At 43.7% G+C, this 24,476-nt stretch overlaps 2 long non-coding RNA genes across 2 annotated transcripts in view; both read left to right on the plus strand.

Moving 5' to 3' along the window:
• Positions 1-24,476, plus strand: part of LOC311515869 — a 191,021-nt gene that overhangs the window by 75,585 nt on the left and 90,960 nt on the right. The gene's annotated exons all lie outside the window — the stretch shown is intronic.
• LOC311515870 lies at positions 8,802-15,111 on the plus strand. Its single transcript, XR_014710249.1, has 2 exons — positions 8,802-8,975; positions 13,604-15,111. It is a non-coding gene; the product is annotated as an uncharacterized lncRNA (long non-coding RNA).

Below are 24,476 nucleotides of genomic sequence, written 5' to 3' on the forward strand. Positions count from 1 at the left end.
TCCAACATGTTCTGAATGGCATAAACACCAAGAACCATCACAAACCTTCCCAGCTTCCCTTCCCAGTGCAAAGCACACTTCTTCACCTTCTCTAACACAAACATGGGGCCCTGAGCCAAAACATTTCAGCTCAGTTCAACAAACTGAAATATTCTAATCTGAACTGAGCTGGCCCAGAATGAAAATGAAAGTTTTTATTTTTGTAGAAACTGCAGTTTCCATTGAAAAACCATTCCAACAGAGCTCTCGTTGTAAGAACCCAGACCAGTCACCACCTGCTCTATACCCCTGGGTGCCTCTGTGCTGTGCAGATCTGGTTCAGAGCCCTGACTTCAGAGCCTGCTCACAGCCCAATAGCTTTACCCTGGCTTTTGCCAGCTGGGTTAGTGCTTGCAGGGTGGCACCAACACCCTCCCAGCCCCACATTTCCCCAAAACTATCCGTGCTGCAGAGTCCAGTTCTTCTGACAGTAGCACTCTCAGAACCTCACTAAGTTCGCTGCTCCTTTAAAGAGACAAAAAGAAAAGGAGGACTTGTGGCACCTTAGAGACTAACCAATTTATTTGAGCATGAGCTTTCGTGAGCTACAGCTCACTTCATCGGATGCATGAGCTCGCGAAAGCTTATGCTCAAATAAATTGGTTAGTCTCTAAGGTGCCACAAGTCCTCCTTTTCTTTTGTGAATACAGACTAACACGGCTGTTACTCTGAAACCTGTCTTTAAAGGGACAGTACCCAGCACCAACCTATTAATTTAGCTGAGGACTCTCACTTCTCTTTACTATACAGCACTGAGATGGTTTGTAGTAAAACCAAAAATAAGTTTATTAACAAAGAAGTGATTGCTAGTAAGAGTGAAAGAGAGATGAAAAGTTACAAACAAAACACACTTTCTAGTGACTAAATTTAACTTCAGCAAGTTACAGTCTTGATCTAAGCAGTTTTCTCACCAATATTCAGTTCCTAGAGTCTTCTGACCCCCTTGGTTGAAAGGTTCCACTTTCCTCAGATGTACAAGAGCTCCTGCCTCTTGTATCTGCCCAGTAATGGATGCCACAATGGTTTTTTACTTTCCCTTATATTTCCCAAAACTCACTGTTTCGTCCCTAGACTCAGGATGATCTCATGCTGTTCTTCCCTTCCTGTGGACTTCCCATCCCCCTGCTGATTCATATGTAAATGGAGCTTCCATTGTTTTGATTCCACCAGGATTATGTACATTGGAGACATTTAGATAGCAGTAATGTTCCCCCCTGTCTGGGAGAAACCTGTTTCTCCCTTTGGTCACAGACTTTAAAGCAGAATATCAGTGAATGTCCATAATTACTCATACAGTGTTAATACATACATTTCACAATGATAGTTAATCCCTATTGTGTCACTGGCTTTCATACAAGACTTTACTTAGTACACTTTTATAGTATAAGTAATATTGTTTAAATCAGTTGATTGAACTGCTTATTCTTTGGGGGTTTGGATCCTCTGTTTTCCTCCTGGGGTGTCTGGACCCTGACTGTCACATTACTGCAATAAATAATAAGAATGCAGAGTACTCAAGTGTATTACTTTGCAAACTACTAGTTTTCATTCGATCATTCAATCTGCTGTCTAGAACCAGCATACTTTCTGCTTCCTTTTGTAAAAGTTGTTTTAAACCTCCAATTCGCTTCTAACTTCTAAAACTGTGCAAACTTCATTATCTTACCTAGAGCCCTGGAAGTTGGGATTTCCCAATGCTCACTGCAAATGCCAATTACCATTGTCAAAAAAAGCAGGATTCCCCTGAAAGCACCATTCCTAGGAGCCATTCATTTTGAGAAAGTGCTATAACAAGGGTAATTAAATTAGAATGGGACTTAATAGATAGGGTTAGTAGTAGGGAAGCACAGGAGCCTTAATTATGTCTGACAGGTAGATGTTCCTGCACATCAATGTAGCTCTTGACTATTTTCCACTGGCATATATGTATATTGCTGCTCAATATATAGTGTGAGACGCAGAATTTTGAGAATATCTTTCTGCAGTTTGGATGCAGGATTTTACTTACGTTTGGGAGTGTTTGGACTTAGTCTTGCTATTTGGGTGTATCTAGTTTGCAGATGGGTAGTCTCAGAAGGGAGGATGGCCTTGTGGCTGAGGCACTGGTGTGGCACAGTGCTGATTTGGGTTCAATTTCTGCTTCTACCACCGACCTCTGATAACCCCAGGAAGTCTCTCTGGGGGAAATGGGATTCCGCAAGGGTTTTGTGAGGATAAGTTTGTGAAGCACTCAGATAATAGTTATTTACATTGAAGAAACACCCAAAGGCCTCAATCTAATGGGGCCTCTCTGTGGTAAATTCTGCACAAACGAAGAAGAAGAAGAAGAAGATACAGTCCCTACCTAACGATCTAGAAGACAATATGGAGATGAAGGGAAGGGACTGGACTCTTCTGACCGATGACCACCTCCCTGTCATGTAACCCCACTCTACCAAGATCCAGAGCCAATGAGAGGAAGGGAGAGGGTTAATGTGGGTTGCTCTAGCAACCAAACTAGATGCTTGCCAAGTGTAACAAGAAAGTGAAGTGGCAAAGGAGCTTACAAGGACAGCCAGGGGGCGTAGTACAAACAACAGAGGGGTGTGAACAAGGCAGCAGCTTGAAGACTCAGCAGTATCCATGACTGAGGCTAAACTGGGATCCAAGGTCAGTCTGGAGAAGAGATATTTAGTGAGGTTAGTGCAGGGCAGGGGGAGCTGTGAAATGGTGCATGCTGGGAAGAATCCAGGGAAAGGAGAAAAGACAAACACAGTTTCTTCCTATGATACCCAGCAGCAGCCTCCATACTACCTACTGCCACTGCACACTGAAGCCTCTACAGGTATGGCTGAAGAAATGTTGTTTTAGGCTTTTAGGGCAGAAATGTAACTGTGTCTACTTTAGGACAGACTATCTCTTGTTCTGGGGTTTTTTAAGCAAAAGACTTGCTACTTTTCCACTGTCTCCTTCCAAAAGTCTTTACTAACTCAACATACTTTGTTAAGTTTTAAATTGTATTTCTGTTTCCCCATCCCAAACGTCAGTTTATACCTTTCAAGTGTGAGCAAGTTAGTTAATATTCTATTTAATACAGATTTGTAAAATATTGCCATTTCCCTCTAAAAAACTTTGTGTTTTCTGCTAAGCCTGACCTTAGGTATCCTTGTTGAAATCCATATCAGCATCTGGTCTGAAATGGGCCACTCTCATTACCACTTCAGAAGTTATTTTTCCTCCCTTGGTATCCTGCTGTCAATTGAATTGTCTCATTAGACTAACCTCACACTTGGTAAGGCAAGTCACATCTGTTCATGTATTTATACCTGTTCCTATATTTTCCACTCCATGCATCTGATGAAGTGGGTGCGAGCCCATGAAAGCTTATGCCCAAATAAATGTGTTAGTCTGTAAGGTGCCACAAGGACTCCTCGTTGTTTTTACAGAGAAAACGTTTACTGTGGGCAAGGACAGGTGAAGGAGGTAACATGGAGTTTCTGAACTGCTCTGTGGCCTTTTTGTCTAATGAATCCCATTCTCACCCACCCTGAATGAAGCAACTGACATCTGGCATGTTCTGCAGGTGAATTATCATATGTACATAGAACCGCAAACAGCTGGCTCGCAGGGTTTATTTGGGGCTTACGAAATAAGGCTTATTCTCATGGGAGAATATTTGAATCATTTCTTCTGTTGTAGTTTAAGTGTGCAACAGTAACACGTAGGGTCCGAGCCAAAGGAAAAGGCCCAGATTGGGACACACAGGTCTGTACAAAGATAATCTGAGTGAGGATGTTTGGACTATGCAGTTCAGTGGCTGAAATCCTATATAAACCAACCTCCTTTGCTAATGGCCAAGTGAATGTGGCAGACAGTTTAGGACTGGAATAAACTGCAAGGGTTTCATTAGCAGGGTGTTGCTGTCCTTGCATCCGGACCTGTAAGTGTGTGAATTGGAGGGTATATTTTCCACTCCCCAGGGATTAACCATCCCTCCCTATTACTCCCTCCTATATTACTTTTCTCTTGGCAGGTTGTACTTCTGGTCAGTTTTATGGTTTTATTTTTGCTCTGCTTCCTGTTATAAGTGTGCACACACGTGCCACGCTGGACCAGAGCAGGAAGGGGTTGATGGTTTGTGCTGAAGCCAGCCCTAGTCCAGCAATACCTGTTCGCAATATCGAGCCTAGAGGATGGATTCTTCAGCTGGAGGGAGACAGCAGACGTCAGTGGGGTGCTGCTCTGACAGCGAGTTGGTGGATCTGAGGCAGGGAGGAGCGAAGTGGCAGGCTAACCAAACCTAAACTAGGTTTCCTCAGACAGTGGTTCTCAACCAGGGGTCTGAGGCCCCCTGGGGGGCTGTGAGCAGGTTTCAGGGCAGCCACGAAGCAGGGCCAGTGTTAGACTCCGTGGGGCTCAGGGCAGAAAGCCCAAGCCCTGCCTCATGGGGTTGAAGCCTGGGCCCTGAGCCCCACCACTCAGGACTGAAGCTGAAGCCTGAGCAATGTAGCTTTGTGGGGGCCCCTGTGGCATGAGGCCCCGGGTAACTGCCCTGTTTGCTACCTCCTAATGCTGGCCCTGGCTTTTATATGCAGAAAACCAGTTATGATGGCACAGGTGAGCTGTGGAGTTTGTATAGCGTGTTGGGGGGCCTCAGAAAGAAAAAGGTTGAGAACCCCTGCCCTAGGAGAAGCCTTGCCTGGGGAGAAGGCTTAGGCCAGACTTTGTAGTTTTACTGTTCATTTGTTGGTTCATAACATCAAATCCCAGGGAGATGGGGCGTTCTGACCTTCGGCAGGGTGTGCAGAATGCGTCACAAAGCCAGTGGGGAAGCATCTGCTCATACTACCTTATTTCCAACCGTGTTTCCTTTCCCTTGAGTGGACAGTTCACTGTGTTCTTCACAGGTGTTTATGAGGCAGAAATAATGCACTAGTGATGACACGAATGCTTTCTTCTATTCGCTCTTGCCCTCTGCACAGACTCCTCTCTTGTTTCTCTGTCTGTGTTATCTGAACTCCTGGCTTGAAAACATAAACATGGAGAGGGAAAGAGCTGCAAATCCTGTCGCTCATAGACAGCAATAGGAAGTAGTTTACGCCAGATTTGCCAAGTGATCATTTGTCAGTTTGTAGGAGCAGTATTTCCTATTAGCTAGAAGAAAAGGAGGACTTGTGGCACCTTAGAGACTAACAAATTTATTTGAGCATAAGCTTTTGTGAGCTACAGCTCACTTCATCGGATGCATTCAGTGGAAAATACAGTGGGGAGATTTATATACACAGAGAACACGAAACAATGGGTGTTATCACACACACTGTAAGGAGAGTAAGGTGAATTATTACAAGCAGGAGAGCGGTGGGGGAAAAAACCTTTTGTAGTGATAATCAAGGTGGGCCATTTCCAGCAGTTGACAAGAACCTCTGAGGAACAGCGGGGATGGGGTTGGGGATGGGGGGAGGAATAAACATGGGGAAATAGAAAAGGAGTACTTGTGGCACCTTAGAGACTAACCAATTTATTTGAGCATGAGCTTTCGTGAGCTACAGCTCACTTCATCAGATGCATACCGTGGAAATTGCAGAAGACATTATATATACACAGAGAATATGAAACAATACCTCCTCCCACCCCACTGTCCTGCTGGTAATAGCTTATCTAAAGTGATCATCAGGTGGGCCATTTCCAGTACAAATCCAGGTTTTCTCACCCTCCACCCCCCCACACAAATTCACTCTCCTGCTGGTGATAGCCCATCCAAAGTGACAACTCTTTACACAATGTGCATGATAATAAAGTTGGGCCATTTCCTGCACAAATCCAGGTTCTCTCACCCCCTCACCCCCCTCCCAAAAACCACACACACAAACTCACTCTCCTGCTGGTAATAGCTCATCCAAACTGACCACTCTCCAAGTTTAAATCCAAGTTGAACCAGAACATGCTTCCATCCCCAGACCAGCTCCACCGCCAGCCTCACGCCTCCCACAATCCAGTTCAGTCCCCAGTTCTGCTCTGCCTCCAGGCCAGATCCACTCCCAACTTGCTCTGCCCCCATCCCCAGTTCCACTCCGCCAGCGGCCCAACTCTCCCCCCATTCCTTCTCCAACCCCAGACTAGCTCTGCGTCTAGCCCCAGCCCCTCCCCCATCCCAGTTCTGCCCCCAGCTCTGCCTTCAGCCCACGCTCCACTGCTGAGGAGGTCTTGGCTGTGCAGTAACGGAGCGGGGAGGGCACAGACAGGTTCCATTAATGATAAGGGATGGGCATGAGCAGAAAAGTTTGCGCAGCACTGATTTAGATACATATAAATGTGATAGGCATCTGTAGGATGGACCCCATCCTGAAAGAAATCTTTCCTGAACCCCCTCTTCTGGCCTTCAAACAAGCCCCCAACTTACCCAAGGTCATCAGAAGAAGAAAGCTCCCCACAGACCAAGACACATCAACTCAAAGCGGCACCAGACCCTGCCAGAACAGACGCAAAACCTTCAGGTGTATCTCCACTGCTACAATAAGCAACACCCCCCACAACACTCTTTTCAAGATCCATGCGTCCTACACATGCCTGTCACAATATGTGATGTACCTTATCCAGTGCACTAAATGCCCCAACAGCAACTATGTGGGTGAAATCAGACAATTGCTACACTCTCGAACGAACTCACACAGGAAGATGTTAAAAGACAAGGACACCCTGTCACCTATGGAGGAACACTTTTCTCAGAAGTCAGATGAAGAGTGAGCGCTATCAGGCCTCATCCTCAAAGGAAACCTGCACGGTGCTTTCAAAAGACGAGCCTGGGACTTAAATTCATAACTTTGCTAGACAGTAAAAATCATGGTCTTAATAAAGACACTGGATTTATAGCTTCTTCCAACAATCTTTAACTCACTTAACCCCCTTTTTGTTCTATGACTATAGGAGTATTAAAGGGCCACATCACCTTGAATGGTCCCTTAGACTATGTGCTAAGAACTTATGCTAAACTCTGTTCCACCTTGTATTTAGCTGTGACACTCTTAAGCCATGTCTACACTAGAGACCTTACAGCAGCACTGCTATACTGATGCAGCTGCGCCACTGTAAGATCTCCCTTGTAGCTGCTCTATGCCGGCAGGAGAGAGCTCTCCCATCGACATAATTAAACTACCTCCAATAAGTGGCAGTAGCTATGTTGGGGGGAGAGCGTCTCCACCGACATAGCGCTTTCCACACCAGCGTTTGTCAGTGTAATTTATGTCGCTCAGTAGGGTGTTCTTTCACACCCCTGAGTGGCATAAGTTATACCGACAAAAGTGTAGACATACACTTAGTACCTTTTCCAGACCTGAAGAAGAGCTCTGTGTAACTTCAAAGCTTGTCTCTCTCACCAACAGAAATTGGTCCAATTAAAGGTATTACCTCACCCACCTTGTCTCTCTGATATCCTGGGACCAACATGGCCACAACAACACTGCATGCATAGCTTCTTGCATGACCGTCATCATCATAGTATCTGAGGAACTCCCAGACATTAACGAGGATTATTATTAATGGATTTTTCTCTTCACAACACCCTGCATAGTAGGGGAACTATTAGCTCCCTTTTATAGAGTTAAGCCAGGCATTAAACCCAGATGTCTTGAGTCCAAGTCCTGTGTCCTTTCCACTAGACTAGTGTTTCTGAACTTCCCTGTGTTGACAACCCCCTTTGGACTTAAAAAAATCATGACCCTCCTACTAAGACTTGAAAAGGTGGGGGCTTGAGCAGCCACCTGGGGCTGACAGCCTGAGCCCATGACTCCCCTAAACCCAGGTTGAGAAACACTGCACTAGACCAACCATTCTACCCTACCACATACAGCAGCATGGATTCAAGACTCAGTTGTTAGAGATGCTGTTTAGCTGGAATAAAACTATTCCTCCTTTTAACTGATGCAATGGGATAAGCTGAATAGAATCCAATCTTCTAGCCTTGAAAAGCCAAATCACTTTCCTACAAGCAGCCTCCAGTAATTCATTTATCACCGTTCCTGGAGTGGAAATGGATTAAGTACTTTTTTTGCAGGGGGATGGTGAGCACAAATTTAGGCTGACCAGTTTCTCTGTTATAAGAGGCCTCCGCAATTTAATTAATACATATTTTAAAAACCAAAAACCAAAGGCTTTTGTATCTCTAGCTTATCCCTGTTTTCTCAGCAACCACATTCTTTATCTTCTAATTCCCCAGTCTTAATTTGAATAGCCGTATTGTCCTTTACTATCTTCACTGGGCTCAGATTCTGATGTCGTTGCTCCCTTTCAGTATCATTCCTCACTTGGTTGGGACTTCTTGTGGAATATGAGCAAGGTATCAGATTCTCACCCAATAAGAATTTCATGCTCAGATGTGATTGCTTCCAAGTCAGTCACTCTGTTTTCGATCTTTCATTTTCAATTATTGTTTGGATTCATCCATTTTTCAGCTTTCCGTTCCTCTCCTGCAAGATGCTAAATGCCCCCTAAACTTATCTGAGTAGCAGCCATGTTTTCTGCTGTATCTTGGACAGCCCTAACATGAGGTCAGGGCTTACCAAATAATAGATAGTAGCGTTGCTGGAACATTTCTTGTCTGCCAAGCATCCTTTTTTCTCCTTCATCTAAAAAATCCTCCTTAGAAACCACATGTCCATGAATCATTCATAGTTTACTGTGGCATATTGAGGAGTGTTTTGCAATTGGAAGCTATCACTTTAAGAGCTGGGGGTGGGGTTTCTTGGTCCTGCTTGCAAGGGGCTTTGTAGGGAAGCATGCAGTCAGTCAATCCGGAAAGAGCCTGCCTGGAACAAGGTGGGCTGAGTTTTGCCTCCTCTTTAGGGAGCAGATATTTGTCTAGGTTTGCAACTACATAAAAAGCACTAGTGAAGTCAGTACGAACTAAAATTTCATACAGACAATGACTTGTTTATGCTGCTCTATATCCTGTACACTGAAATGTAAGTACAATATTTATATTCCAATTGATTTATTTTATAATTATATAGTAAAAATGAGAAAGTAAGCAATTTTTCAGTAATAGTGTGCTGGAACACTTGTATTTTTATGTCTGATTTTTATCAGCAAGTAGTTTTTAAGTGAGGTGAAACTTGGGGGTATGCAAAACAAATTGGCCTCCTGAAAAGGGTACATTAATCTGGAAAGGTTGAGAACCACTGGTTCAGATAGTTACTATCACTAAGAATGGGATTCAAATTATTATGCACCTGTTCAGAGGTCCATCAAATAGCTATTTTACCTGTAAGTCTCTGAACAGAACACAGCAGTGAGATGGTCATTCCAAAGGAGACAGAAATATTTCTGGAAAATGTGTTTTAATCAATAGCAATAACTAAGTGCCAGGCCAAGTGAAGAGTATGAATATTTCTAAACAAATATTGAAGAGAAATATCAAGTATTATACTGTGGTCATTTAGAAAAATGTTGATTGTCTCCAAAGCATTAGCAGAGCAAAAAATTGGCTAGGATCATGACTACAAGAAGATCTTGGAGAGGTTTAGATACTTATACTGTTATTTTCTATAAAAATAAACAAGGGATTCGTCTACATGATGGATGAAGGAGGCCGCAAATTTCACTCAAAGAAGTAGGTCAGTCTTTTAATGTCATAAAAACATGAATTGTGTATTACTCAATATAGGGTCCCCCAAATCATAATATCTGAGCACCTCCCTTTATGGATTTATTCTCACAACACCCTTCTGAAAAAGGAAAGCATTATAAGTGTTTTTAAGGTCAGGCTTGACAAAGCCCTGGCTGGGATGATTTAATTGGGGATTGGTCCTGCTTTGAGCAGGGGGTTGGACTAGATGACCTCCTGAGGTCCCTTCCAACCCTGATATTCTATGATTCTATCTTCATTTTATAGGTGGAGAATTTAGGCACAGGGAGACTAGTGACCTGCCCATAGTCACACAGGAAGCTTGTGACCTCCAGGAACTGAACTCTGGATCTTCCAAGTCCTTATCCTCTCTAGTTTTGGGACTCACCCCCTCCCGCTCCACAACCTATGTACCTCTTCTTTCTCCACGTAACAAAATAACCTCTTATGAGCTTATTCTATTTAGATTCTAATACCATGATCATCACCATAATATCTGAGTGCCTTGTATATATTAAAGGCAGAACTGCAAACTATCGTGATGGGAAGCAAAGATAGGAAGAATAGTAAGAGGCCACTATGGCTCCATCAGGAGCTATTTAATGGCCTGAAAATCAAAAAGGAATCCTACAAAGAGTGGAAACATGGACAAATTGCTAAGGAGGAGTACAAAAGAACAGCAGAAGTATTTAGGAACAAAACCAGAAAGGTCAAGACACAAAATGAGTTACACCTAGCAACAGACATAAAAGCCAATAAGAAGAGGTTCTTTAAATACATTAGGAGCTAGAGAAAGACGAAGGAAAGCGTGGGTCCTTTACTTAGCAGGGAAGGAGAACTAATAACTGATCGAAAAAGAGGAGGTGTTAAATGCCCATTTTTCTTCAGTCTTCACTAAAATGGTTAATGGTGACCACATACTCAACACAATTAATATTAACAACAAGGGGGAATGCAAGCCAAAATAGGGAAAGAATAGGTTAAAGGATATTTAGATAAGATAGATTTATCCAAGTCAACAGGCCCTGATGAAACTCATCCTAGGGTACTAAAGGAACTAGCTGAAGCAATCTCAGAACCATTAACTATTATCTTCGAGAACTCCTGGAGGATGGAACGGTCCTAGAGGACTGGAGAAAGACAAATATAGTACCTCAGAGGACCTGGGGAATTATAGACCAGTCAGCTAACTTTGGTACCTGGTACCTTAAACAATTGATTTGTAAGCACCTGGAAGATAATAGGATTATAAGAAATAGCCCGCATGGATTTGTCAAGAACAAACCATGCCAAATGAACCTAATTTCCTTCTTTAACAACATTGCTGGCTCAGTGGATGCGGAGAAGCAGTAGATGTCATATATATCTTGATTTGTAGTAAGGATTTTGATACAGTTCTACGTGAGATTCTCGTAAGCAATCTTGGCAAATATAGTCTAGAGGAAATTACTATAAAGTGGGTGCACAGCAAGTTGAAAGATTGTACTCAACGAGTAGTTATCAATGATTCCCTGTCAACCTGGGAGGCTGTATCTGGAGGAGTCACACCAGGGTCCGTCTTGGGTCAGGTACTAGTCAATATTTTCATTAATAACTTGGATAATGGAGTGAAGAGTGTGCTTATAAAATTTGCAGATGACACCAAGTTGGCAGGGGTTGCAAGCACTTTGGAGGACAGGATTAGAATTCAAAATGACCATGACAAATTGGAGAATTGGTTTGAATTCAACAAGATTAAATTCAATAAAGATACAGTAGAACCTCAGAGTTACAAACACCATGGGAATAGAGGTTGTTGGACTCTGAAATGTTCGTAATTCTGAACAAAATGTTGTGGTTGTTCTTTCAAAAGTTTACAACTGAACATTGACTTAATACAGCTTTGAAACTTTACTGTGCAGAAGAAAAATGCTCCTTTCCCTTTGTTTTGTTAGTTTCTGTTTAGCACAGTGCTGTATTGTATTGGCTTTATTTATTTTCTTCTCTGTTGCTGCCTGATTGCATACTTCGTTTCCAAATGCGGCGTGTGGTTGACTAGTCAGTTTGTAACTCTGGTGTTTGTAACTCTGAGGTTCTACTGTAAGTGCAAATTACTTCACTTAGGAAGGAAAAATCAAATACACAACCACAAAATGGGAAGAACTGGCTAGGTGGTAGTACTGATGAAAAGGAGCTGGGGGTTATAGTGGTTCACAAATTGAATCTGCGGCAACAATGTGATGCAGCTGCAAAAAAGGCTAATATCATTCTGAGGTGTATTAACTGGAGTGTTGATGTAAAACAAAATTGTCCTGCTCCACTTGGCACAGGTGGACTATTGTGTTCAGTTCTGGATGCCACATTTTAGGAAAGATGCAAACAAACTGGATATATCTAGAGGATAGCAACAAAAATGATACAAGGTTTAGAAAGCCTGACCTATGAGGAAAGGTTAAAAAAACTGGGCATGTTTAGTCTTGAGAAAAGAAGATTGAGGGGATCCTGGTAATAGTCTTCAAATATGTTAAGGGCTGGTATAAAGGTGATCACTAAGGGCTGGTGATCAAATGTTCACTGAAGGTAGGACAAAAAGTAATGGTTTTAATCTGCCGCAAGGAAGATTTGTTAGAAAAATTTTCCTAATATCTAACTACAAGGGTAGTTCAGCTCTGGAATAGGCTTCTAAGGGAGGTTGTGGAATCCCCATCATTGAAGCCTTTTAAAAACAGGTTGGAAAACACCTATCAGGGATGGTCTAGGTTTATTGATCCTGCCACAGCACAGTACTTGATGACTTCTCGCATAGGCGCCAACTTCTCCTGGTGCTGGTGGGTGCTCGACCCCCGCCCTGACTCCACCCCTACCCTGCCCCCATTCCGACCCCTTCCCTAAAGTCTCTGCCCCAACTCCACCCCCTCCCTGCCCCTATTGGACTCCTTCCCCAAATCCCCACCCCAGCCCCACCTCTTCCCCGCCTCCTCCCCTGAGCGCACCGTGTTACCACTCCTCCCTCCCATAGCTTGTTACACCACAAAACAGCTGTTTTGCAGCGGCAAGTGCTGGGAGGAGACGCGGGGACACGGTGCACTCGGGGAGGAGGCAGAGGTGAGATAAGCTGGGGTGTGTGGGGGAGGACCTTGGCTGCCGGTGGGTGCAGAGCACCCACCAATTTTTCCCCATGGGTGCTCCAGCCCCAGAACACCTATGGAGTCGGAGCCTATGACTTCTCAAAGTTCTTCCAGCCCTACATGTCTATGATTCTATTTGGAATACAGTATTGTCTATAGCTAGTTATAGATCCATTTTCTATTTTAATACCCACAATTATAAATTATTGCGAAGAGAAGATTTAATTTTTATATTTTCTTTAGTCAAGAAAAAGGGGCACCTGGGTGGGTGGAACTATTTATAATAAAAGTATCCTTTATTGGGTTTATTTTGTGCCTTAAAGTATGTATTTGCTGAGAGATTACACCTTGGTAAACAGAATTCTTCTCCTAATAGTTGTATATGCCGAATCAAAACAAATGAGGTGCTTCAGAATGCCTTCTACAGAACTTTTCAAGGGTGTGGACGCGATACAAATATGCTCTAGTGGTTACAGCAAGGAACTTGCTGATGGAACTTCTGTTTTCTTCCCAGTTTTGCTATTGACTTGTGTGAATCAGGACATGTTAATTAACCTCTCTGTGTGTCAGGTTTCTCAGCTGTGAAATGGAGTTAATGATGTTCACCTATCTCATCAGGGTTGTTGTGTGAGTCAGTGAATATGTGTGTAAAACACTGAGATTCTTGGGTGAAAAGTTCTTTAAAGGTAAAGTATTATTTTACTAAATATCAGTCTGTCACTAACGCCAAGAAACAGTTCTTCCCAGACTGACACAATTCTAGTCAGATATTGCTTAGTATTTTATTGAATCTTGACTGACTATAAGTTTTTATTCTGCGCGATGTGTAGTTTTAATTCAGTCATTGATCTTTTTTCAGTGACCTGTATAACACAATGCCTTCGACAAGCCAAGGGATGACTGAATATCTGCAAGCATGCAAAAAACCTGGCAAGCAAACATCAGTAATCATAGCAGTAATACAGGGTGTGCAAATGGCTTATCAAATGGGTAATGCTTTTAGACATAGTATCAGGGCTCTGATGGGATTTCCAATACGCCATGAATTTCAAATTCCAGTTCTGCAGTCTGTCTATACTGTGTTTTGGTTTTCAGACTACAAGTGTGTTTGTCATCTGCACACAGAATAACTCCCTTCGCTGCAAATTGCCATTAAACAAGATCATGGCGCTAAATTTTTTGGAATCTATTCTACCACTCTGTACTATTCCAAGTGTATCACAGAAATGGTTGCATATACGTGTTATATAACTTGGCATATGACCTAGTGGTCTAAGCATCAAGCTGTGTTTAAAAAAATAGATTGCTTGCTGATTTGAACCACAGACTGTCCTTCACTCTTCCATGGTAGCTAGATTGTTATTGTGGCTGGGAGGGCTGTATTGGACAAGCCCTTAGAATTTATACAAAAACAACTGCTGTACGCCCAACTTACCAAAGGAGAAAGGAAACGGGGAGGCCAAAAGAAATGCTTTAAAGACAGCTTCAAGATAAACATCAAGAGATGTGGCATTGACACCACACACTGGGAGACTGCAGCCCAGGCTAGGGATAACTGGTGAAGACTTGTCAGAGAGGGAATGTCCAGGGCAAGGTGAGGAAAATCACCTTGCCCTGGTCACAGAAAAATGCCAGAAAAGAAAGGAAAGACAACTGTCACTCAGCAATCGCGGCCCAACCCTGTCTTCCAACACCATCTGCAATGTCCGCCAACGAGCCTGTGGCTTCAGGATCAGACTCCTCAGTCACCAAAGGACCCATGAAAAATAAAACCTGTGAAAAAGATCATCCCTGACCTCAAGAGATCGACAACGAGAATTTAAACAAGGGTCTGTGCAGAGGTCAACTCCTTTCTTGAAGTGAGTTAAGGCAAAAGCTATCTGTACAAATGAAAAATATTTTTTACATGCACACAGTATTACCCTCTGTTATTACAGGTATGCTCCAACTTCAATATCTAAATGTCCTGTGCTCTGAAGTAGTGGAAGTCACATCTGGCAAGCCTTAGTTGGTAACATAATAGACACAAGGATTTAAGTTTGCATGGAAGGCTATGTAATGGAAGAATATCTGTCCCCTCATCAGAACTGTTCCAATTAATTCTACATGTCATTTAAACTCTCTGAAGGTCATTACAGGGAATTCTTATCCCACAGAGCCTGACAACTTTTTAAAATCCATTTATTCAGTTACCAATTGGATAAGAAGCTTAATGGTACATATGCTAGGCAATATGAACTGAACTTAGGCATGCTGGGATAACTTTGGGTGGGTGTCGCTGAATACATGTCTAAAATGATGAATACAGAGATACACGTGTAAGCCAATGTCCAGGCAGTTCAAATAAAGTCGACACATGTTGGTCAAGTTCCATGTCCCTTTCCTCAAGTTGGGTTTTATTAAACAAAAGATGCAAAAGGCTCAAAGTAATACAAAACACATAGACTTTCCTGCCTTTCTCAAGCTAGGAAGTGGGAGGATATAAATATCCTAGTGGCCTGTAGAAATACAGTGCATGCTACTAAAAGTCAGATACCATTGCTGGTGTCTATGGGATGTAACTTAAGGTCTTGCCTGGACTACACAGTTTTCATGTGGGAGGAAGCTTGTTACGTCTTCTCCATGATCGGTTCAGTGTTACTTCTATGCAGTAAGACATAAGATCAGTCTGTGAAGTAATCACTCCAGCTTTCCATGAATAATCGCAGGCTTTCTCCCCCATGAAAACAGCACAGTCAAGTGTGGCTGTCTGTGGCCATTTGATCACTGTTCTTTCGACTGTCCCTGTATAGATCAGGCTTTAACATGTCCAGACAAGACTTTAAATTAAGTGACCAACATTGCTGATTTCCAGTAGCATGGGCTGCATTCAAAGAGGCCTTGGTATATGCTTAACTGTTCTTGTGGAGCAAAGAAAGCTGGAAACAGTTGATTATGTGCAAGATTTCATCCTCGCATCCTAATGTCAGAAACTTTAGCTAGCACTGGATCATCTTTAGCTTTGCCTTGTACCATGGGTATTTATCTCTGATAAGGGTTCAGTGTGTGCCATATTGAACATATCAACTATCTCTGGTTCCACTTCAGTTGTCTACTTTTGGCTTCCAATTGGAGGTGTCAAACACAATCTGCAGTCCCATGTTGACTGGTATTTTTGAACTCAGTATCATAATAGTGAGTGCCCAAGAATATCACGCATCTCCCAGGACTCCTTTCTTTGAGTTAAAAGTGGAAACTATCAGTGGATGTTCTGTAACCAGAGTAAATCATTTCCCATGCAGATACTGGTGAAAGTTAACTCCCCACACTAAACTCTGTCAATGTGGGACTAGATACGTTCTGCCAAGGTAAGATCTAGAAGCAAAGGCATCAGGCCTTTCAGTCTGATCTTCCATCCCATGCGAAGTTACTATGCCTGTTCCATATGGGGAAGCGTCACAAGATAACTTGATAAGCAAGATGCATTTAGTGTATAAGGTGTATCTAGATGCTACACATTTCTTGGCCTCCTCAAAAACCTTGGTGCACTCTGAGGATCAACACCGTTTCTGTCCATTGTGTAACAGGTCATTCAAGAATGTAACTGCCTCATTCCGGGGTACAATCCAGACCATTGAGGGGTTGTATCACTGCCTGCCCTGCAACATTGGGTGCCTCACAGTGCTTTGTTGTGGTAGTTCCCAACCTGGGCCGCTCACAAACAGCCTAACAGCATGCCAGTCACCCCCTGAGTGTCTGTGTATAGCTGCAGCCCTCATCCAGGAACTCAGTATCCTGTCAGCAACAATCCAGCCACATTCTGGCTTCCACAAGCCTTGGTTACTACTTGTAGGGGGACCCCCCAACACACTCCCAGTCCCCAAAACATGTGTTCTGCACTGTCCAGCCCTCTCCTAGGTAGCTGAGGTATTAGAGGTCCATTGCGCCTACAAGGGGGTCAATAGTCAACAGTTTGCTACTTTAATTGGAGTTACTAAACAGTTCAGTTTAAACACAACATGGGATTATATCTGATTTAAAAATAGAACAGATTTATTTAACTACAAAGAAATTTTTAATGAGTAAAAGTATCAGGTATTAAAGTCCGAAATGGTTACAAGAGAAATAAAGATTAAACGCTTTCTAGTAGCTAAAACTTAATAAGCTAGACTTGGTTCAAGGTAAAATCCTCACCACAAGTTCCCAGCAACTGTGCTGACCAAATTATCAGATCAGGATCTCCCTCAAAGTCAAAGGGCTGGTTCCTTTGTCTTCTTAGGTGAAAGAGGGAGAGAGAGACAGAATAGCAAATATGGCAGGCAACCAGTTTGGCTTAACAGAGAAATCTTCAGTGAGCTTAAACATAAAAAGGAAGCTTACAAGAAGTGGAAACTTGCACAGATGACTAGGGAGGAGTATAAAAATATTGCTTGAGCATGCAGGGGTTTTAATCAGGAAGGCCAACGCACAATTGGAGTTGCAGCTAGTAAGGGATGTGAAGGATAACAAGAAGGGTTTCTACAGGTATGTTAGCAACAAGAAGGTGGTCAGGGAAAGTGTGGGACCCTTACTGAATGGGGGAGGCAACCGAGTGACATGATGTGGAAAAAGCTGAAGTACTCAATGTGTTTTTTTGCCTCGGTCTTCACAGACAAGGTCAGCTCCCAGACTGCTGCACTGGGCAACACAGTATGGGGAGGAGGTGAGCAGCCCTCAGTGGTGAAGGAACAGGTTAAGGACTATTTAGAAAAGCTGGATGTACATAAGTCCATGGGGCCGGATGCAATGCATCTGAAGGTGCTGAGGGAGTTGATTGATGTGATTGCAGAGCCATTGGCCATTATCTTTGAAAACTCGTGGCGATCGGGTGAGGTCCTGGACGATAGAAAAAAGGTAAATATAGTGCCCATCTTTAAAAAAGGGAAGAAGGAGAATCCTGAGACCTACAGACCAGTCAGCCTGACCTCAGTCCCTGAAAAAATCATGGATCAGGTCCTCAAGGAATCCATTTTGAAGCACTTGGAGGAGAGGAAGGTGATCAGGAACAGTCAACATGGATTCACCAAGGGCAAGTCATGCCTGACCAACCTGGTTGCCTTCTATGATGAGATAACTGGCTCCGTGGATATGGGGAAAGAGGTGGACATGATATACCTTGACTTTAGCAAAGCTTTTGATACGGTCTCCCACAGTATTCTTTTCAGCAAGTGAAAGAAGTACGGATTGGAATAATGGACTATAAGGTGGATAGAAATCTGGCTAGATTGTCAGACTCAATGGGTAGTGATCAATGGCTCACTGTCTAGTTGGCAGCCAGTATCAAGTGGAGTGCCCCAGGGGGCGGTCCTGGGGCCAGTTTTGTTCAACCTCTTCATTAATGATCTGGATGAGGGGATGGACTGGCTAAGCGGCAGTTCGGCAGAAAAGTGGACGAGAAGCTGGATAGGAGTCAGCAGTGTGCCCTTGTTGCCAAGAAGGCTAATGGCATATTGGGCTGCATTAGTAGGAGCATTGCCAACAGATCGAGGGAAGTGATTATTCACCTCTATTCAGCACTGGTGAGGCCACATCTGGAGTATTGCATCCAGTTTTGGGCCTCCCACTACAGAAAGAATGTGGACAAATTGGAGAGAGTCCAGCGGAGGGCAACAAAAATTATTAGGGGGCTGGGGCACATCACTTACGAGGAGAGGCTGAGGGAACTGGGGTTCCTTTAGTCTGCAGAAGAGAAGAGTGAGGGGGGATTTGATAGCAGCCTTCAACTGCCTGAAAGGGGGTTCCAAAGAGGATGGAGCTAGACTGTTCTCAGTGGTGGCAGATGACAAAACAAGGAGCAGTGGTCTCAAGTTGCAGTGGGGGATGTCTAGGTTGGATATCAGGAAAAACTACTTCAGTAGGAGAGTGGTAAAACACTGGAATGGGTTACCTCGGGAGGTTGTGGAATCTCCATCCTTACAGGTTTGTAAGGCCCAGCTTGACAAAGCCCTGGCTGGGATGATTTAGTTGGGGTTGGTCCTACTTTAAGCCAGGGGTTGGACTAGGTGACCTCCTGAGGTCTCTTCCAACCCTAATCTTCTATGATTCTTTGAGAGGTAGGGAGAGGTGTCTTGGAGTGATTTTGCCCCTCACTTTTATAGTCCGGACACCCTTTGAAGTAGATTCTTCTGAGGATTACCCCTGAAAGCAAAGTTTATTCAAACAGTAAAGAAGGCAACATGGAGTCTGGTGGTAAAGGTGGCTCCATGCTCTTTCTTCTTCCCAATGTATGCTGAAATGCTGATTTGTGTTGTCTCCTGCCATTTCCACCTCTTGCTGCCTCAGGGACCCTGTTTACTTCTTATACATAAATTGAGGTAAACATATATTCCTTTGTTTAGGATAGACCTGTTTAACAACTTTTGCCTAGTCAGGACTGTGTGGGTTTGAACATGTGCTAACAACATCCTAGAGGGGGACTTCATAACTTCACATATAATGTTGCTACATAGATTTCACCATGATATTATTGACCAGCAAGTTATTAGTTTTCAAATGATACCCCACAAGTCATAGTTTGTACAACGATTATTGCAGTAGTGTGGAGGGTGTGAATCCAGGGTGTTTACACCACAGTAATACTGGTGCTATATGTCAGGGCAAGGGTGTAGGCAGCCTGGCCTAGAGGATAGTGTCAGGCATGGGCTGAGGGGCCAGTTACCAGGAATCAGGCCGGGCGGAAAGCCCAGAGATCGGAATCAAGAGACAAAGCAAAGGGCAGGGATTGAGAGTTAGTCACCAAGACTCAGGTCAAGTCAGGATACAAGGAGGTTAGGATCTGGTGATAAAACCAGAGTGCAGCAACCAGGAGGCTTTTACCAAGAGTGAAGCCAAGTAAGGATACCAGGAAGTTAGGATCAGGTGACAAAACCAAAGAGCAGGAACTAGGGTCAGGCTGAGTCAGGATAGCAATAGGTCAGGGTCAGATGGCAGGAACAGGTAAGCATCAGACTAGAAGTCCATGGCAAGGTGAAGCCCAGTTGTACAGACAACTTCCTGTTTCCTCCTCTGGCTTAAATAGGATTGCAGCCCAATCAGGAGCCTTGGATCTCTACCAATCAAAGGGTAAGGACGGGGCTTAGGCCTCAGTTAGGCTTCCTGGACTTCGGTCCCAGCTGCTGTCTATGAACTGCTAGGTGGAGAATTGGAGCGTGAAGATTCCCAGGATTCCCTATGGCCCCAGGTTCGAGATCTGTGAGACCTGACATCAAGTTAGGTAGGAACCCATGGTAATAACTGACCATCCCAAGAAAGAAGCATAATTGTGACACATCTTGTGGTTGCAGTTCCTTAAGAATAACCTGAACTTTTTCTTGTGATTTATATCAGCCATCTTTGTGAGTATTATGGTATGGCCACAATATCCAACTGAATCTTTGAAAAGTTATATTTCTCCTTATTTGCTCCAAGCCCACACTTAGACAGCCTCAAGGAGTTTTTCATCACTAGCTCCCCAGACCAGTATGTCATCCAAGTAACACTGCATGCCAGGAGTGTCTTGTAATATCTTGTTCATGGCTCGCTTCCAAATAGTGGGTGCGACTGCTGTTCCAAACACTAGCCTGTTATATTGAAATAATCCCTGTGTGTGTTACTTGTGAGGTTTGTCAGTGACTTAGATCTCCATTTGCAGATATGCTTGGGCTAAGTCGATCCTAGGGGAATGCTTCCCACCAGCTAATGAGGCAAAATATCCTCCATTTGAGGTAAAGAACACTGAGCTGCATACAATACTAGGTTAATTGTAACCTTGAAATCACCACAGATAAAGGAAATCCCATTCTTTTTCATCACTGGCTCTCAAGGGATGCTCCATTTGCTCCAATTAACCTTGGATGTACTTTTGACTGTATTGCATAAGGTACTGAATGAGCTTTTCAAAATTTAGGAATTGCTCCTTCTTCCAGAAACATATGAAAGCAAAATTTGTGCAAGGTTGAGTTCTGATACTACCCCAAAAGGCATCAGTTCCCTGTCCAAAAGTTGGGGTCATTTTTATTTTGGCTTGGAGGTCATAATTTTTTTAAAGCTTGCAGACACTTTATGCTTTACCAAGCCAACTGAATCTCTCTCAGCCATTCTCTATCAAGTAATGCATGACTCTCTCACTTAACAACATAGAGTTTTTGTATAGTGTCATATGTCACCTTCCCGATAATAATGCTGGGGCAAGGATTTCCCCTGTTATGTTTTTAGAAGTATTGAGATTTTCTGCAACTTCACCTTTTTATGTAGTCTCTGATAAGTCTGCTCTGATATTACAGGAACAGCAGACCCTGTATTAAGCTCCATTTTAAGTCTTGTTTCTTCCACTAGTAGAGATGGCACAGCATTCTCCATGAACTCCATGTTGTCATCTGCACACTGATGAGTCTGAAATTCTTTGGTATTGTCCTTGGGAGGTGGTGATTGTGTGTTTTGCCCTGACCTGCACATCTTCTGTGTGTGTCCCAATTACTTACAGGTTTCTACAGGGTTTGTCCTTGAACTAACAACTATTTGCATTGTAAGTCTGTTTCCCACAATGAACGCACACAGCCTTGGAGTGTTATCCGGGATGTGCTTTCTGCTTGACCCCCCAGTTTATTTGATGCAGAGATGTAATGATGCTCTGGCAGCTCTCTGGCATCTTTAGTGTGGTCTACATTGAAACAACAAAGGGTCAAATCAGCATTAGTCAATAACCATTTTTGGATTGCTTCATTTTGCATATCAGTCGCTAACCTGTCCCTTCATGCATTATTTAAACTCTCCAAAATGGCCATGTTCTGTTATCTTCCTTAACCCAGGCATGTGGTTTCATTTTATTTTTGATTCAGTCGGTGAAAGTCGAGCTGTTCTGCAACCACCAGTGGCTACAGGGAGAGGTGGTTTTATAAAATGTCCTTAATCTTAGAGAATATTTTTTTGTCTGCTGATTTAACAGGAGTTGTTAGGCTGTGCAACAAGTTATAGGTTTTTACACTCAGTGAAACTGCCACCTTTTCCTCATCACTGATATCATTAGCTGTTTTATACTGTGCCAGTCTTTATACATGGCCCAGTCCTCAGCTGAGTTATCCAACAAGTCCATTTTCCCTAAGCAGCCAGGCATTTTAATCCCTCTTTCTTTCTATATGAGTGGGTTATTCACAGTCCCAATGTTGCAGTTTTAGGCTATGTCTGTACTGCCCCACAGTTCTGACTACAGGGGTGTGAATAGCCGTGCATGCCAAAGGGATGTGCAGTAATTCCCCCACGTGAACGCTGTGGATGTGACTAAAAGTTACCTAGGCGCATGAATGTAGGCTTGTATGAAGAGGATTACATTCATGTGAGCTAGGAACTTTTCCATGCATGGCCGCAGTATCCATGTGGGAGATTACAGCCAGCGATGTAGTCTGAAATCTGCAACGCCAGAGTTAGAATCATAGATTAGGGTTGGAAGAGACCTCAGGAGGTCATCTAGTCCAACCCCCTGCTCTAAGCAGGACCAACACCAACTAAATCATCCCAGCCAGGGCTTTGTCAAGCTGGGCCTGAAAAGCCTCTAAGGATGGAGATTCCACACCAGGTCCCTCTCTAACCTCACCCCCACACTGCTCTCTAATCCTGCTCCCGCATCCAGATGCGGCCCACACCAGGGGTTGTGGGGTGAGGAGGGTTCGGTCAGGGGGTGCACTGTGGAAGGTGGGATGGGGGTTGTGGGGTGGGGAGAGACACACAGTGGAGGGTGGGTATTATGGGCTCAGCTACAACTACACAATGGCATTCTGGCACATTCCAGCTTGACTACCCCGCTGGTGACAGTGCAGCACTTCAGTGCACACTGCTACCCACCCTCCCATCGTCCAAACCATGGGGCAGTGTAGACAAACCCTTAGTTTCACTTTCAGTAGGCCTCTTCAGTCACTATCTATATGATTGTTCCTGGATTAGGATCCCATCCTCCTACCAGATTGATGGGTCCTTGCTCTCTACACAATATAAAGACTTTGGGGAAACCACACGGGCACAGCTGGATTCCAGATAACCATCTTTATTAACTGTGTGCAAACATACAAGGCCTAGCTACCTATGTGCAACTACATTTTCTGCCAGGGTTGTGATGGCTTCTGCAACAGAAAATGCGTGGGGGGAGGGCACAAGATGATTCCCAAACTATTAAAGGGTTATTACCCAATGCCTATACTCTACACTGCCTCAGTTCCTCATTTGTGAAATGGGAATCCTAAATCGCTGGGCTGCTGGGAGGCTACATTTGTTAATGTTTGTGTGATGCTGTGTACGTCGGGGAAACACTCTACACCCCCATGTTCATCTTTATAAAATGATTGTGTGGTATCCAATGCAAAGTTTGTCATGTTGGGTGTCTTCAGACGGCTCATGATGCACTGAGCATGGTTGTGATAGTGATGTTACAGTAATTGTTACAGTAATGTTATAGATTATATTTTCATGTATATAGTTATGAAGCTGAAAATGTATCCTTATGGCTTAAAGCAAGCCCAGGCAAAAACTCCCCAAGAGCAGAGAGGCAGTTCACATCTCATCAGGGCATGTATGGGACAAACCCAGCCCAGCCTCACAGGGGAACAAAGGATGCTGGCCTAGGCAGCAACAAAAGGATCTGTTGGACTTTGAATGAGTCACCCCCCTTCCTTTGGTCAGTTTAGGACTGCATTGAGGTAATGCTCACCTGACTCTGAAGGGAGGGGCGCAAAGCTAAGAGGGAAGAAAGAACATGATAAAAGGGAGAGACGTTTGCCATGCTCTCTTTCTCTCTCTTCCACCTCCATCTACAGACATCACCACCAAGCGACGGAAGTGCTGATCAGAGGGGAGAGACTGGCTGAAGGGCAACCAGCCAGCCTGTGGTGAGAAGCATCTAAGTTTGTAAGGGCACTGAAAGTGTTAAGATCACTTTAGAAATCATTTTGCTTTTATTTCGTTTGACCAAATCTGACTTGTTATGTTTTGATTTATAATCTCTTAAAATCTATCTTTGTAGTTAATAAATCTGTTAGTTTATTCTACCTGAAGCAGTGCGTTTGGTTTAAAGCATGTCAGAGACTCCCCTTGGGGTAACAAGCCTGGTGCATATCAATTTCTTTGTTAAATTGACGAGCTCATATAAGCTTGCAGCGTCCAGCGGGTATAACTGGACACTGCAAGACGGAGGTTCCTAGGGTTGTGTCTGGGACCGGAGATATTGGCTAGTGTCATTCTGTTGCACAATCCAAGGAGCAGCTTACATGTCAGAGGCTGTGCATGAACAGCCCAGGAGTGGGGGTTCTAACAGCAGAGCAGGGTAAGGCTGGTTCCCGAGTCAAGGATTGGAGTGACCTAGCAGATCACCAGTCCAGATAACACCAGAGGGGAACGTCACAGTTTGTGACCTGTTTAGATGCTACACCAACAGCAATAGGGAGAAAGAGCTCATATTTCCCCCTGAAGAGGACACATGCACTGAGACTTTCAGGAGCATTTATTTCTAGAAATAGGGCAAAGCCAACAGCTTCGTGTTTGTTTGTTTTTAATTGAGATAGCCAGGTCAGGCCAGTTCAGATACCCCTTTGAGTCCAAAGATGCCCTACCAGTCCTGGTCCAATTCTGAAGTAAATAATCTGCCTCCTCTCTTCTTTCTCTAAACGTGTCAGCATAAAGTACATTTATTCCTTTTAGAGCACATATTCCCGATCTGTTCTCTAATGTGTCCTTGTCTCCTGGTTGAAATA

Source organism: Lepidochelys olivacea (genome assembly GCF_965140295.1).
Source record: "Lepidochelys olivacea isolate rLepOli2 genome assembly, chromosome: 2".
Classification (NCBI taxonomy): Eukaryota; Metazoa; Chordata; order Testudines; family Cheloniidae; genus Lepidochelys; species Lepidochelys olivacea.